This window comes from Triplophysa rosa, linkage group LG16 (assembly GCF_024868665.1).
Source record: "Triplophysa rosa linkage group LG16, Trosa_1v2, whole genome shotgun sequence".
Lineage (NCBI taxonomy): Eukaryota > Metazoa > Chordata > Actinopteri > Cypriniformes > Nemacheilidae > Triplophysa > Triplophysa rosa.
Genome location: NC_079905.1, coordinates 22,882,877 through 22,899,380, shown reverse-complemented (window position 1 = coordinate 22,899,380; position 16,504 = coordinate 22,882,877). Strand labels below are relative to the sequence as shown.

Sequence of the window (16,504 nt, the reverse complement as noted above, 5' to 3'; positions counted from 1 at the left end):
CCAAGCTGATCTGCTCTGCTCTTAACAAGCCGCGCCAAAAATTTCACAGACAACCGCCAAATCGTGTGCGGTTTATTTTCGATTTATCATGCAGCCCTAATTAAAACTATTGTAAATGCCGAATGAATTATTGAGCAAAGAAAAAAAATAAAAATAATAAAGCATAAGACAAAAATAAAATCTTTAAGCAAAGGTACTGTTTACAACAGGAAAAACAAGGGACACAAACAACTACCACAAAACATTAAATTCATCTACAATAAACCACAGTATTGAAAATCAACATAATCAATTCCTGCAAAGGAACAACACTGGTGATGATGTCTAAAATTAATTAGCATTTTTATGATGTCATCGTGTTTCATTTACATTCTATTTAATGTCGCTGTGCTCAAACATGTGCTTCAGGGCTCTAGACTAACTTTTTGCACTGGTTGCACTGGTGCGCCTAACTTTTTTTCTTAGGTGCACCAGCACAAAAGTTAGATGCACCCAAATTTTTGACCGCATCACATTTAACACTACCAACTTGGCAGTTTTACCTGTTCACTTTTTTTTAAATCGCTGTCCATATAGGCAAAATTGACTTGTAAATGATGGGCAGTTGTGGCCTAACATGGGCAGTTGTGGCCTTATGGTCAGAGAGTGGGACTCGTGACCAGAAGGTTGCCGGTTGGATTCCCAGGGCCGGCGGGTAACGACTGAGGAGCCCTTGAGCAAGGCACCTGACCCCTACTTGCTCCCCGGGCGCTGCAGTGATAGCTGCCCACTGCTCCGGGTGTACGTGTGGTCACCACTTGCTGTGCGTGTGTTCACTACTCTCTGGATGGGTTAAATGCAGAGGTCACATTTCGTTGCCTTGTACTTGTACATGTGCAATGACAATAAAGTTGAATCTAATCTAATTAACTAACAATCTGGTCAACATAAAGTTCTTTATTTGAAGCACAATTCTACAAGAAAGGTCACTTACTGAAAAAGTGTTTTTGCTTAAAGTGCTTCACTGAACTGAAACTGAAACTTAAAACATGTCGAGATAAATGGACCAGGGCTTGACATAACCTGGGAGGTTGATGGCTCCGTGTCAGAGCATTGCTTATGATTTTCGGACCGATCAGGCTTTAACTTAACATTATTCACAAAAAAGTTGTCAATTGTTCTTTTCATCTTCTCTCATCATCTGCGCTACATCCACTCTGTTTAACTGACGGGTCTATAGGCTCCTCCCCTCTCTGTTTAACTGACGGGCCTATAGGCTCCTCCCCTCTCTGTCTGACTGCAGCACACGCATTTTCACACGTACACACCAGAGGTTGCGCTAGACTTTTTTATTGTCCGTCATTTTGACTGACAGGCTCGTAAAAAATCCGTCATAATCTATTATTACCCGTCACTATGGTGCAAGGTGGCGTTAGGTGGTAATTAGTATGTTCGTGACGTCATCACGCTGTACTTGCGTCTCGGAACTTGTTGTATTTTAATACAACTGAATGCCCAATAAAGCCGTTGTTGTTTATATTCATCTATATATTTAATGTTTTAATGTTTATGTTCATATGTGATTCGATCTGGGAAAACCCAACACATGGTGCAAATTTATATATTACAGTTTTTGATACCATATTCAAGCCCTTTCCAAATCAGTTTTTATTTTGCTCATACCTTGTGTATGTAACAAAAGTTATGGCTGAGGTCGGCTGAAGCGCTATGATTTTCAGGAACGGAATTTGGAGGAAAACGGGTTTAAAGTTAAGTGATGAAAATAAAAGCACAACAGTCCAGTATCACAAGTAAAAGTCACTTTAGAGTAGTAAAAGACTTACTCTAATAACAATTTAATAAAAAAAACATTTCCCAGTGTTGAAGTCTATAAAAATACTGTACAAAACCGTTTGAATAAAACGAAAGTAAGGAAAATGGTGCGGGCACACTTAAAGAACGAGAGCTCTGCCATTATCACTACACAAGGAGCAAACATTACGGATAACAACTAATTAGCAGTGAAGGAAGTTTTACCTTGTTTATCATGTGCATAGTGTCTGGACTTCTGATCATCCCTTGTATGTTTTGCGATCGGATAACTCCGGTGCTGCAGACGGGGAGCTCTGTCATCTCACGAAAACATTGTATAAAAAACTTTGCATGCCGTAGTTTACACAGGACTGGCGGGAAATGTGCATTGATACTGTTCCAGCGCGACATCCGACTGGTTTTCCCAGATCGCATCACATATGTCCAGTCAGTAACAATGACAGGTGAAAACACACACGTCCCTTCGCGAGCATATCACGCTCTAATGAAGGGAAACGGGGAGTTACAAATTGCCCTCATTGTAATCCGTCAAAATGACGGACGGATGGACGGCCTTCAGATTTTTCCGTCACTGGTAAAAAAAATCTGTCAATGACAGAGAATTTTAGGTTAACACGACCTCTGGTAACACACACGTACAGGAAAATCTGGACCACGGCCAATCAGAGGGGGGTCCGCCCTTCACTATCTCTGATTGGTTTAGACCACGATATGGGCCTAATGTGTGTCTGTTGTTGAATCACAGGGAGACTTTCAGAGTCGCGGAGACTTTTTTTCTCCCTCGAACGGCTGGTCGCACCGGTGCGACCTCAGATTTTTCATAGTCGCACCATTGAGAAATACGGTCAAAATTGGTCGCACACTAGAGCCCTGTGCTTTAATACTGCCAAATAAAGACAACAATAATGAGTCAACAAAACAAGCAACTGAACGCGACCCATTAAAACTACCCAGAGTACCCCATGATCCATTTGTGCAGTAGCATCAACTGAAAGCAGCCGAGATCTGGCAAAAAGAAAAAAGTGTCTTCTTTTTTGCAAAGTTGGCAACACTTTGGCAATCAAACATACGTAAACATTTAAACTGGGTAATATCTGTAAATTCAGACATCTGTTAAGAGAAATGATATACTCAGAACAGTGCTACAGAATCCAATTTTGATGTTTCTCTGTCTTTTTAACTTGATGGATATTTTGCAGCTAATAATACAACGCAAACCAGCAGAAGTCAAGGAACATTGTGTCTCATTACAGCAGTTATAAATCTCTTGCATTTTTATTTTTCATTATTTTTATAAGGCGCATAACCACTGATTTAAGCGTTTCTGTATTCAATCCAAACAGCTTTATTTAGGTCAAAGCAAATGAGACACTGTCCCAAACCACAGAGTTATTCCACAAAGAAATATTGCATGCATCAAATGAGAAGGATGAATATGTTCATCGCTTGTTAAACAAGATTTATTCCATTTGTTTCATTAAGGCCGCCTACAATCGAGGGTAATAAACAGAAGAAAGTATTCGAGGCTTTCGGAAAGCATAACATGGATCCTGTAATTACCTCCAGAGGAGCCCATAAGAGACATAACAAGAGAGAGAGAGACATTGAGTGAGTGAGATGAAGTTTACGCTGTAGAAACTGCTGCTTTGTGCCTACACTGCATCTTAAACACTCGAGGAAGACTTAAAATCTAACTTTTCACAAAAGTCCTGATTATTTTTCAATCATGACAGGTCCTGTAATTCTAAATATATACAGTATATAATACTATTTATTGAATATGCTACACTATATATTATTATAATTTAAAACACAAATTGACAACTCTCTGGTTCTGTCAGTTAACTTTCACGACAGCTAAAAGTAAACCTATTTGTCAGGTATGGTGACCTCTGCATTTAACCCATCCAGTCAGTAGTGAACATCAGTCACTACCTGCTGACCCTGAGAATTGAACCAGTGACCTTCGTCCGACTCTCTAACCACTAGGCCACAACTGCTTAAACTTAACTGCTAACTAGTCTCGCTGACCACTGATCTGTATAAATGACTGGATTGCTCATGACGTCATTACACTGAAGCCGCTATGTTGGTACGACCAAACGTTCTTTTAAATTAATAGGGAGTTATCACATATTAATGATAAAACAGTTACTTACCCGTCCCTGTTTTTATATCTAAAGTCTCACAGTACATCCTTACAGTGCAAATGTCTTTGGCATGTAAATGGTTAATTATTTTAAGTCAGGATTTTCCCTCTTATTAGATATAGAGTGAGTCATACATTTTCATTACAGTTGCGAACATATCAGATCAGCAGACTAACGAAACAACTCAACATATGACAAAAGAGCTTATTCTGAAATCTAAATACAGATAAATACAGGCTGTGTGTCATGAAGCTTTATTTCTAAACATTTACACATGTGCCATTACAACAGGGTGCAACTCACCTAGACACATCCCTTACAGAAAAGACACGCGAAATTCACATGTGCAAAAAACACGTGTGATCACATGTGAAATGTGTGTTTTTGGAACATTTTGGTGTGAATTCCATGTGAATTCCCACATGAAACCCATGAGATAACATATAAAAACCCATGGGATAACATATGCGACATGTCTCCACATGTGATCACATGTTCTTCACGTCACCACATGTTGCAAATGTCATCCCATGGGTTTTTACATGTTATCCCATGGGTTTCACGTGGGAATTCACACCAAAATGTTCCAAAAACACACATTTCACATGTGATCACACGTGTTTTTTGCACATGTTAAACACATGTTCTATACATGTGATCACATGCGAAAAACATGTAAAAAACATGTGAAATTCATGTGTCTTTTCTGTAAGGGATTGATTTCTATACGTCGCTATTCTGCCCAAAATAAACAGAAACATTGGAAAAAACATCAGAAGTAACAATTCAATTAAACACACATGTAAACTAAAAACATATTGTGCACCTAATAAGCTGACAAACAGGTTATTTTAGCTCAGGGGTGTCCAAACCTTTTCTGCTGGTGGCCAGGTGCAAAACAATGTCTGTTGTCTTGGGCCGCATGTATGTAATAATAATAAAAAGCTACTATTAGACAAGCTAATTGATTCATTGCCAATAATTTGTCTTTGTCTATATATATTAAAAATGAAATATTATAAAAAAATAATGTGTGTGCTAAATATATATTTATATATGCCCCATGATATTACATACATTTTTGACCTAGGAATCATTAGGCTACATTACAAAATATTGCTTTCAATATTTTTTCTTTTACTCACCATTAACTTTATTAATGTGAACAGTGATGTTGTGCCTTGGATTTCAGAAGTGATGTCAAGTGTGTAGTAAGTCGTGTAGTCGTGAGATACGCAGCAGGTCACAGAGATGGTTGTCAGTCAGACTGGCTCTCAGTGGACTCTTGTTCAGCGTCATCAGCGAAAATGTTTGCTCACATATGTACTGTATGTGGAGCCAAACAGGCTCATCATCCTTTGTGCATGAAGTTTGATTAAGGGGAATCTGGATGTTTCCAAACTCTTGTAAAACTCAGGCACGGGAAGAAGCTGGTGGCGGCTGCGAAGAGAATCATCGCACTGCAGTTCAATGAGTTCCAGCTGCACATTCTCTTGCACTTCTTCTACGTTAACAGATAAAGGGGTTGAGAACAGTTTGATGTCGTTATCAATAGTGGATGATTTGTCTCTCAAAAAGTCTTAGCTTCATTGCAAAGGATTTCAAGAGCGCATACATTTCAGATATCAGCTGGTCCTTGCCTTGCGGGCTTTTATTCAGTGCGTTTAGGTGACTGGTCAAATCAACTAAAAAAGCAAGGTCTGCCAGCCAGTCAGGGTCATTGAGTTGATCAAGTGTCAGGTTTTTTTCTTTCAAAAACTGGTCAATTTCAGACCACAACGAATAGAATCGCTGTAGAACCGAGCCGCGACTCAGCCACCGCACGTTAGAGTGATATATTACGTCACCGTATTCTGCATCAATATCAGACAGAAATGCCCGGAATTCTCTGTGGTTGAGCGCTCTTGAACGAATCAAGTTTATAGTTTTCACCACAGTGGTCATCACATCGTCCATCTGGATGGCTTTGGCACAGAGCGCTTCCTGGTGTATGATACAGTGCATTTTTACAGCCTCACCTCCACTTTCGCGAACTTTGTTGCATACCATGGAAGCCATTCCTTTCCGCTCGCCGATCATGGATGGCGCTCCATCCGTTGTAATGCCACAGAGCTTGGCCCAAGGGAGATTCATGCTCTCAATCGCACATGATACGGCTTCAAAAAGATCTTTTCCAGTTGTTGTACTCTTAAGGCTCTTCATATCAAGAAGCTCTTCTGTAATGCAAAAATCACTGTCCACACCTCGCAAAAAAATGAACAGCTGTGCAGTGTCTGTCGAGTCAGTGCTGTCATCGCACGCAATTGAGTAAAAATCAAACGTGGGTACTTTGTCTGTCACTTGTTCTTTTAGATTTGCCAACAAGTCTTCAATTCGCCATCCGACTGTGTTCGTTGAAAGACTGATGTTTTTAAAATCTTGCATCTTTTCTGGGCAAATTATAGTGGCAACTTTCATCAGACACTCCTTTACAAATTCGCCATCAGTGAAGGGTTTTCCGTGCTGCGCTATTAGGTGAGCTACCTCATAACTAGCTAATGCAAAATTTTCCTGTGCTTTATTAGCACGAAAAAAAAATTGTTGTTGTGCTGACAAGGTAGCTTCCAGTTGTTTCACCTTTTGTTTGCGCTCGGCACCAGTGTAAGATTTGAAAGACTGATGTTTTGTTTCATAATGTCTTTTAACATTATATTCCTTCATCACCCCAACGGACTCCTGGCAAATTAAGCAGACACATTTCCCGCTGACCTCAGTGAAGAAATATTCATTTCCCCAACGTGTTTGAAATCTCCTGCATTCACTTTCGATTTTCCGTTTTCTTTGTTGCGCCATGACTTACCAAAATGTGATCAACAATAATTTGTTGTTATTTAGCCCGATTACAATACGTACATCTTACGTACTAACTGCCTTGGCTGCATGTGATAGGGACACCCGATGGTTATTTAGTGATTTCATTTATTTTTCCCTATAACGGGCCAGATCTGTATAATTTTTTTAAATACCTCGCGGGCCGCCACAGGATTGACAATTGCTTCACCTCCTACCTTTGGTTTAGTGTTCTAGGCGCATTCCAGTCATATAGATCAGTGACACTGACAAGCAATTATTTAGGACTAATCAGTCTTACTTTTCAGATTTCAATTAGACCAATCTACCTTTTCATGTAACTGACAAACCAGTCTTGAAGAAAAAAAGAGATGACTAACTTGTAAGACTAGTCTAAGCAATTTATGTATCCGGCCCCAGTTGTTAGAGGCTTACTGATGTTCATGTCCTCTCTCCAATCTTGTGTGCATATACACTTCACTTTATTGACTATTTAAGAATACTGCATTCACATTTGTTCACTCAATACAGAATAAAACATCTGTTTTAGGGCTGAAACGATTCCTCGAGTAACTCGAATAATTCCAATACAAAAAATCATCGAGGCAATTTTTGTTGCCTCGAAGCCTCGTTTAATCCATTTAACTACAGTACACAAGGAGCGCTGCGTTTCCCCACGGACCATTATTACTGACGCACAGCCCGCTAAACTCTGTTCATGTTACAGGTCTCTGAAGTCTCATTCACCGCGAGACACACGCATTTGAGTCTGTTCACACGCTCACACGTGTTTCTCATGCTGATAAATAACTGATAGCTTATTGAAATGGTGAACTGCTATTTCACTTAGTTTTAGTCTAGTTTGCGAGTGAAACTTGTTTTCCGGCTGCATTGAGTCCATCAAACTAGATGCGGACTAACGTTAGTGGATGCCGAATCCTGTTATTTACACATGCCATCTGTCTGTTCTGCGTGTCTGAGTGAATGAACTGCACAGTTTAACGTGCTACACGCGTGATGCTCATGAATCTGTCTGCGTCTGCGCTTTATGAGGACATGAACACATGAACTTCATCTCCAGAGTTGCTCTGAGAGTTTATTTCAGAACATTTTACTGAGTGAAGCTAACACACTCAAAAAAACAAGCGTCTTCTTACGACCTGCCAAAATAAAAGTCTGGTTAACTTGGTATTTTTATGTGGACAAATATATTACTATTTAATAGTAAAAAAAGAAACTTAAACTAATTTAGATAAACTAAATGCATCATGCATGAGCTGAAGTTAGTTGTTTACCTGTGAAATTATTCTTTCTATTTTTATTTATGTTTCTTATTTATACATTTGTATTATATTGCATTTTGAATGTAATATGGCAATGGAATGTACTAAATGGGTTTAGTTTTCACAGATATTAATGTATGCAATTTCAGCAATAAATGTGTTAACTTTTCTAAAAAGGAAACAAATTAGTTGTTCATTTTAAGAGACCAGTCTTATTTTCTCTTGTATATTTAGTATTGCTCTTTAATAAAGAAAAAGTTCTTGTTATCCGAATACTCGATTAATCGATGGAAAAATCTGTAGAATACTCGATTACTAAAATAATCGATAGCTGCAGCCCTAATCTGTTCTCCCTTTTGAAGATGCTGTTGTGAATCTTGATCAATACAGAAAGATCTGATGAGATACTGTAGGTGAATAGAGAGAAAGAGGAGAATGTGAGTAAGGACGGAGAATTGAGAACTTTATTACACTGTACAGCACAGACTCTCTGACTGAGCAGCGATGAAAACAGATGAAGGTGTCTGAATGGATTATTCACATTCAGATATGAAATCCTGCAATGCAAATCAGACTGTATTTAATGCAGAGTTGCCCTTCAAATAACATCTGTTAAAGGAATCACAGGGCAAGGGGCAGTACGTATGTAGATACATATCACGCTTTGAAGCTCGCTGTCGCTGTGCTCCATCTGTAACACTTCAAAAACATTGAACAGGACCTGCTGCAACAATCCACACGTCATTCATACATCCATCATCTGCCTGCATGTGTTCAGAATCAGATGTGTCATTCCATTACCAACCCAGGCCAGAATATTTATATAGAAGATGTCTGAAATCATTTTGTTGCCAAAAAAGGACTGTGAATATTGTAATGATTTTACAAAGATTTTATGGACTCATTCATTAGACACTAAGACGGCGTTTATACTAGTGTGTTTTCCTTTAAAAACGCAGAACTCTTGCTCTTTACACTACTCTGGAGTTTTCGACCCCCGAACACGGAGACTTTTGGAAATGCTAGAGTCCATGTAAACTGTTTAACTTCAATCTGCGCTGCGTACACGGATCGACACGGTGACATACAGCAACACGAGAGAGAATCCAGAGCTGTATGCTTGTAAATAGCTCACTCAGTACTGCGATGTCATCCGTCGATCGGTCTGCGTGGCGCAGATGGTTTTCATTTTAAAACGCCGTTTTCGTACGACAACGGGCTAATGTAAACACCACCTAAGCGTTGTTGTTGCTGTAGCTTCTCTCATCTAAGCATAGTTGCCAAATTCAATTACTTCACATAATCTGAGCATTTCAATAAACTGATTAAAAATTGAAGTTTTATACTTTTAAGACTTGGACAGATTACTACAGTAAATGAAAATGTATTGTTGGAAATGTGTTGTGGAAAATATGCACTATGGTACTGAAGAAAACGACTTTCTGTGCAAAATGTGTAATTGACTTTGAAACAAAGACTTTCATTCAGGTACAGTGCTCAGGAAACATTGCATATTTAGAGACTTTGTGATATTTTATTCTTGAATCATGGCTTCTTACCCTGTGGCAGGTTAGATTTACCCCACAAGATCAGTGTTGAAAAATGGTGTAGTCGTAGAAGAGAATGATGCAAATTAAAGCCACTGATGCAATTTTTACATAAGGTTCACACTAGTTGGAAATCAGTATGCCAGTTCAGTTCAGTCCTGCAATGAACAAGATATCTTTCATCCATTATTGATGCGGCGAGCGAGCGCTCTACACCCCTGAAGGCACAGCATCATTCCCAGAGCCCGCTCTGCCATCAAAGACTTTTCTATAATCTCTCCTCTTTCTCTTTCTCACTCGTCTCTTTCTCGCTTCGGTTTGCCCTATTCCTCATCTGATCCGTTTACTGCATGTCTGTGGACTCACAGACTTTAATTGTACAATTATCTGTATCATTATATGGCTGATAAGATCACATTCAATCCATGTTAATTATGACATTAGTCTGTGTCTGTCATTAGATATTGTTTTCAGTTCATGAGGTAAACAGAGGCACTGTATTCCCGAACAGTATAATCTACTCATCAAAAATAAGCAAACTATACTCAAAACTGTGAAAAAAGTTCATTTAACTTACAACTTTTAAGTGTGTTTAACTATTTTGATATTTTGAGTTCCAGGGACACAAAAATAATAAGTCACTTACCTAAAAAAAAATAATTATATCTTCCAATGTCGTCAGAGCGATTCCCAGCATGCTTTGTGTGGACAGGATAATGGAAGTAAATCTTGAAATATAGTGCTATTTTATGTATTTATATCAAAATTACAATGGGAGGAGGCTTATACATGTTTAGTATTCTGTTGTATTCTGTTATTTAAAGAGTTTTGTGACATTAGTGATTTTAATGAGGTAACCATTGTGCAGAGTACAATAGAGTAGAGCATTTGCTTAGGAGGAAAACAGACTCATTTCAAACTTGATCTAAAGGCATTACATTGATAATGCTACAGCTGTTGTTCCTTCATGACAACATTGATAAGGGAAACTCAAATTTAGAAAAGTAAATGTAAAATGAAAAATTAAGTTTATTCAAAATGAATTATTTTGAGTTTACTATACTTATGTGTTTAGTGTTCTTTACTCAAAATAATTGAGTTATCAACTTAAAAGTTTTGTGGTAATAAGTTACCACAATGTTTTGAGTTATCTTAACTTATCGGGGTTTACAATGTGACACATGCATTTGCTCTAGTTAATACTACAATTATAAATGTTCAAAGCAAACTAGTTGCTCAATGTCTCACTTAAGATTCTCAATTTCACAGTAAACAAACATTTACAATGTTAAAAGAGAGTATAACTCTCACTTTTCACAAACAGGGTACAAAAAAGGTCTAGCTTCATTGTTTTTACTTTTTAACAAATAATCAGTGAAAGGAGGCGTTTAATTTTTAGAACACAATTTTATATATTAATTTTTAGAGTAAACATTTATATTCATACAAGGGATGTAACAATATTATCAATATCGTGTTATCACAATAGCAAAACTGTCTCAATGTTATGATGGTCACATGCCTGTATGATACGATAGGTCTTCCGGACATAACATAGAGAATGTTAGAAAAAAGAATAGACGTTACCTTTGGCGAAGTCCATCTGGTGCAATGATTTTATTTTGTAAAAGGGATTTTTAGGTCATTTCACCCCTCTCATACTATAACTCACACCTCTAAGCAGCAGTTATGACTGGAGGATAAAGAAAAAAGGATGCTTATGGCACGTTTCCAAGTCATCATTTGTCACATAAAAAAATCCTACTGTGGACGTTATACCGGGGCTTTATCGTACAATGAGATTTTGATATTGTTACATACACATTTTATGGCTGTTTTTATTTTTGTATTTTTTAATACAAACAATTTTAAAATAGTTTTTAGCTATTTTACATGTGGAATACAAGAAACTAATAATACATAAAACATCAACATACTGATGACATCAGTATCAACAGCTTCTGAAACAAAAAGACATACCGCTTGTTTTAGATATGTGTAGACATCTTTACATACTTTCTGTACATACTTTCTGTACATATTTACTCAACATTACAGAATTAAGAAAAATATTCTATATTCAAGTAAATGCCTCACGTGTAAGATCATTTTTATATTTAATAGATGTGATCAATTCCATATGAATTATGTGAATTAAACATTCTGTACACTAAAAAAAAGACTTTTTAAGTTCTACATGCAATTATGTTTGACACATTTGCATCAGAATTAAACTCCGATCAAATCTCTACACATACTAAAATCATGTTGGATGATGAGTATGTTCAGATGAGATTGATACAGTATTACATGCGTTCATTCATATGTTACAGGACTGACAGCCCCAGTGAACTTTGTTTTTTAAATCCTGAGGATTCAGGCAACAGACGTCTTTGCATTCAGCTCTTAATATGTAGGATAGCTTCTCTAATCTGAGGAGGACTTGCCACCTACTGACCGCAGTCTGTAATCACACGAAGAACACGCTTGAAAACACATGAAACGTCTCTCAACCACTGGTAAAAACAATATCTCAAACATGAACATTTGAGAAATTCCTTCGATAGATCTCAGGCGAAATTTAAGTTGAATTCAAAGACATCTGCAATGCAGACATGAAAGCAAATCTGATCTGGAAGTGACAGTCAACATCAGTCATGTAGGCACACTTCAGGCTTCAGTCTTTGATATATTCTCAACACTCATTCCTTTCGCATTGCTGAGAGTTGTACGGCTAGTAAAAAACCACTAACCCACTCTCTTCCTCTCAACAGGTATTGGTCAGACTTTTGTTGAAACTAGTAACTTTGTATTAGCACCTATTGTGTTATTACTCCTGTATGACATATAGCTTATTGCTCCCTGAACTCTCTGTGAGTGGCTTTGGATAAAAGCGTCTGCTAAATGACTCAATGTAAATGTAGTATGCAGTGGACATCTTCAGTATGTGCTGCTCTTCTCTGCACACTGAATTTGCTTTAGCCGCTAACATCACATGCATTCTAATAAGACACTCCAACGTCTCTGTGCCGCCGGCCGGGCAAAAAAAAAACTTACACGGAAAAGTTAAGTCCTTCATTCATTGTCACTGACAAAGCAAAGTGCTAATGAAAACTCCATTGAAAAGCTTTAGCGTACTGCAAAACCTTTTCTTTAAATCTCTTTCAGCGAGAGCAACATCAAAGAGCTTTTTCACAGGTACTGTAGCTGGCGCGAAATTCATTTGGAACAAGAAAACGAGCTAGAACCAAGCCTGCGGAAAGACTCGCTTTTTTACATCACACACACACACACACACACACACACACAGACAGACAACAGAAGGAGCGTTATGTCTGCTGCATTAAATCAGGATTCCCACATCACTCGACCATAACATTTCTATTATATTTTCAGTCGTGGAGAATCATGAACAGAGATGTTTAAAGGGATAGCTCATCCAAAAATAAAAAATCTGTCATCATTTACTCACCCTCAGGTTGTTTCAAACCTGTAGAAATGTCTTTGTTCCGATGAACACAGAAAGATATTTGAAAGAATGTTAGCAATTTTCAATTCTGGGACGTTATCCGCCACCATAGTAGCAACAAAATATTGGTTTTTGTTCTGTTGAACATGCACATAATGAGATCATTTTCAGAATTTAGGATAACACACCGTTCTGGGGCTCCTTTGACTACCATTCAATTCTTCCTACTATGAACGTCAATGATGTCCCGGAACTGAAAATGAATGACATTCTTCCAAATATCTTCCTTTGTGTTCATCAGAACAAAGTAATTTATACAGGTGTGAAGTTACATAAGTTAGTGAGTAAATGATGACAGAATTTTCATTTTTGGATGAACTATCCCTTTAAAATTCAATACAAACAAAACTACACAGAAATCTCTAGCTAAAGAGTATATATTACATTTACATTTAGTCATTTAGCAGACGCTTTTATCCAAAGTTGGAGCGGATGTCAAGATGTTGATCAAGAAAGTGTTTCATTAGTGAAGAAACTGAATCTGAATTTGTTGATCCAGTTCACAAAATGATCAGAGTAACCTGGTTCTCCAGTTTAATTCAAAAACTCAATGAAGCAGAAGTGTATCTGTCAATAACGACGTCATATTTCAATGTGTTTCTTTTGTCTAAATCTAAATGTTCATATCAAATCATACGCTGTTGCACATCTTTTCATTACATTAAAGGATAAAAGTGGTCAGGATACGCTTTAGAAAGAAGTATCTTAGCCCGATTCAAAGTCATAGATGCAAAAGTTATGGATTACAGTTTTAAGTAATTCGGTCACCAAATTTGATAACAGAAAATCACATATGGACCTGTTCATTCAGATGTTACCATAGACTTTATGACATTCATTGTATTATTTATTTATTTATTTTGGTTAACTGATAAATCATATAGCCGTACTGTATATATAGTGACTGATCCTACAAACCGGTGACCTGTCTCGTTTCCAAAGTTTATAAAGCTCATTGGCAGGACATATTATATTGTGTGCTTAAATAATATTGTTTTTGTTCATTTGTAGGGATGTAACGATTCACTCAGCTCACGATGCGATGCGATTCACGATACTGATCTCACGGTACGATTTATTCACAATTTATTTTTACAAAATGAGTTGAGACAAATTAAATCAACAAATGCCCTTTATTATTTCTCAAATGCTGCACATTTCTTTGTAATATCTTTCATTTCAAATAACAAAACTAAACTGCCATTTTTAAACAAATTCCAAAACAAATAAAAAAAGGAATAATTCAAAAGTCTCGTTAATATAAACAAACTAAGACTTTGTCTTTGCTTTTCTTGGATTTTTTACACTTAAGAAATATTATCTTGAATCTTTTGAAACGTCACATATTATAATCGATTTTCAAACGGCTCACGGGGAATCGTTACATCCCTATTCATTTGCAAAAGAAATACATTTAGTAGGGATGCACCGATATGGCAATTTTGGCCGATAACGATAACCGATAATTCTTTAACATTGGAAGCCGATAACCAATATATTGGCCAATATGCAGTATATAAATATTAATATAAAATTCCCTAAGACTGAAACAAAAGGCTAAAAGTGGACAACTGCTTTTATTTGAAAGCATTCACCGCGGAAAACAAGGTCACCATTAGTTTTCTTTTTCCCCCTGAAAATCATGTACCAAGCCTACCTTACACTAGTTAATGATTCTTTAACCTTCAAACTTTTCTGGTATACTTTTTATTTAATAAACAAATTATAGATGTTCTTCCAGAAAAATGCATTCAATAGCCACATGTCTAACAGGTCTCAAGACAGAAAGCATTCAGACAATCTGATTCAAACAATGTGCTTTTGTTCCTATAATTTACACATTCATAAATACTGTATCTACATACTGTACCTACATCAACGATGTTTTGCTAATATCAGTAAGTGACTGATCACCACAGAAAGACAGTACTGTACTGCCTTTTAACTGCGAGCAGATGAACAAGTTTAACCAGAGGAAATGATTTCAGATTTATCGGCTTTAATATATCAGCATCAATTTTATTATCGGCCGATACCGATGACATTAAAAAATAACCATTTATCAGCCGATACCGATCGTGCATCCCTAAAATTTTGTTGTCACAAGGAACCTCAGCACAGTTGAACACACACAGAAAAGCTCATTGACAAATTTCCAAATTGTACAGATAAATGTCAAAAGATGTAGAAACAAAACCCTGTATTCTACTAACACATAATAGACGTAAACATGTTTAACAGACCAATATGCAACTAACTGCCACGATTGTCACAAATATTCTATTGTTTACATTGGTATTGCAATGCTTTCTGGACATGATACCACTCAAAACTCATGTTTTAGTCACGCACCATGGTAAAACCATCTAGTATTCTTGCAGTATGTTTAATACACACTGTCAATAATGCCACCAAAATAATACAGTATGACCACATCCCCATGATTCCGCTGCAGTACTTTTTTTTAATAAAAGCTCGTCCGTGTGGCTAAAGTTACATAACAGTACATATAGGTAATTTTCGTTATAAATCTGCTGCACTCACCTGCAGATCGCGCCGGATGACGACATCACGTTTACTTTCCTTCACGCGCGCACGGCGGACTTGGTTTGTCGCTTTAATCTTTCAGTCGGGCAGTAAAATCCTTTGCTCGAGCTCACGCTGAGATCACGGTGAGTTGTGTGTGAGAAAAGCTCTGTGGCAGGTGCACAGGGGCGGGTGTAATGTGTGTATGTCATGATCCCTCCTCACCCCGGGTCTCCACCTCTAACTCAGTCTCGCTTGGCGGGAAGAAATCACGAGGTATGACACACCAGTGCAAGAAATAAAAGAAATATTGAATGAAAATTCGTATGAATTTATTACGTTAGAAATGGAACTGTATTTTGTCCTACATTCTCCTTGTTTTGCCACTGTGACAGGGCAACTAAGTTGATAAATAATAAATAAACACTAAATGTAACTGTTATGTATGTACATGTGGGCAGTCATGTTAATGTATTATCCTCACATGGTGACATCAGAAAAAACACCAACAGGCAGCAAAGCTTCGTATAGTTCAGATGGTTTCAGGGACAACAAAATACATGTGGCCCAGCTTAAAGTCCCCGTGAACCGGAAATTGCGATCGTTTCCCAGGGAAAAGGAATTTCAAAGGAGAAAATTAGTGGGCGGGGCTTGCGTTTTTCACTACGAATTGATTGGATGTGTAAAAACAGCTGGGCTGCGTTCAGCCCCGACAAAACGTTTACTGTGGTGCGGTTGAATACCCTGTTGTGATGACACAAGAGTTGAACTATGGCAGCTGAGAAGGCCATTCTTTGTCTTCTTTTTGAAGAATTTTCAGAGCTTGAT

At 37.5% G+C, this 16,504-nt stretch overlaps 1 protein-coding gene across 1 annotated transcript in view; it reads right to left on the bottom strand.

Moving 5' to 3' along the window:
• The window catches only part of LOC130567419 (retinoic acid receptor beta-like), a 275,560-nt gene extending 259,747 nt beyond the window's left edge, over positions 1-15,813 (bottom strand). Inside the window, exon 1 of the mRNA XM_057355499.1 lies at positions 15,695-15,813. The gene's annotated coding sequence lies outside the window, so the exon portion shown is untranslated. The remainder of the gene's footprint in view (positions 1-15,694) is intronic.
• Positions 15,814-16,504: the final 691 nt, after the last annotated feature.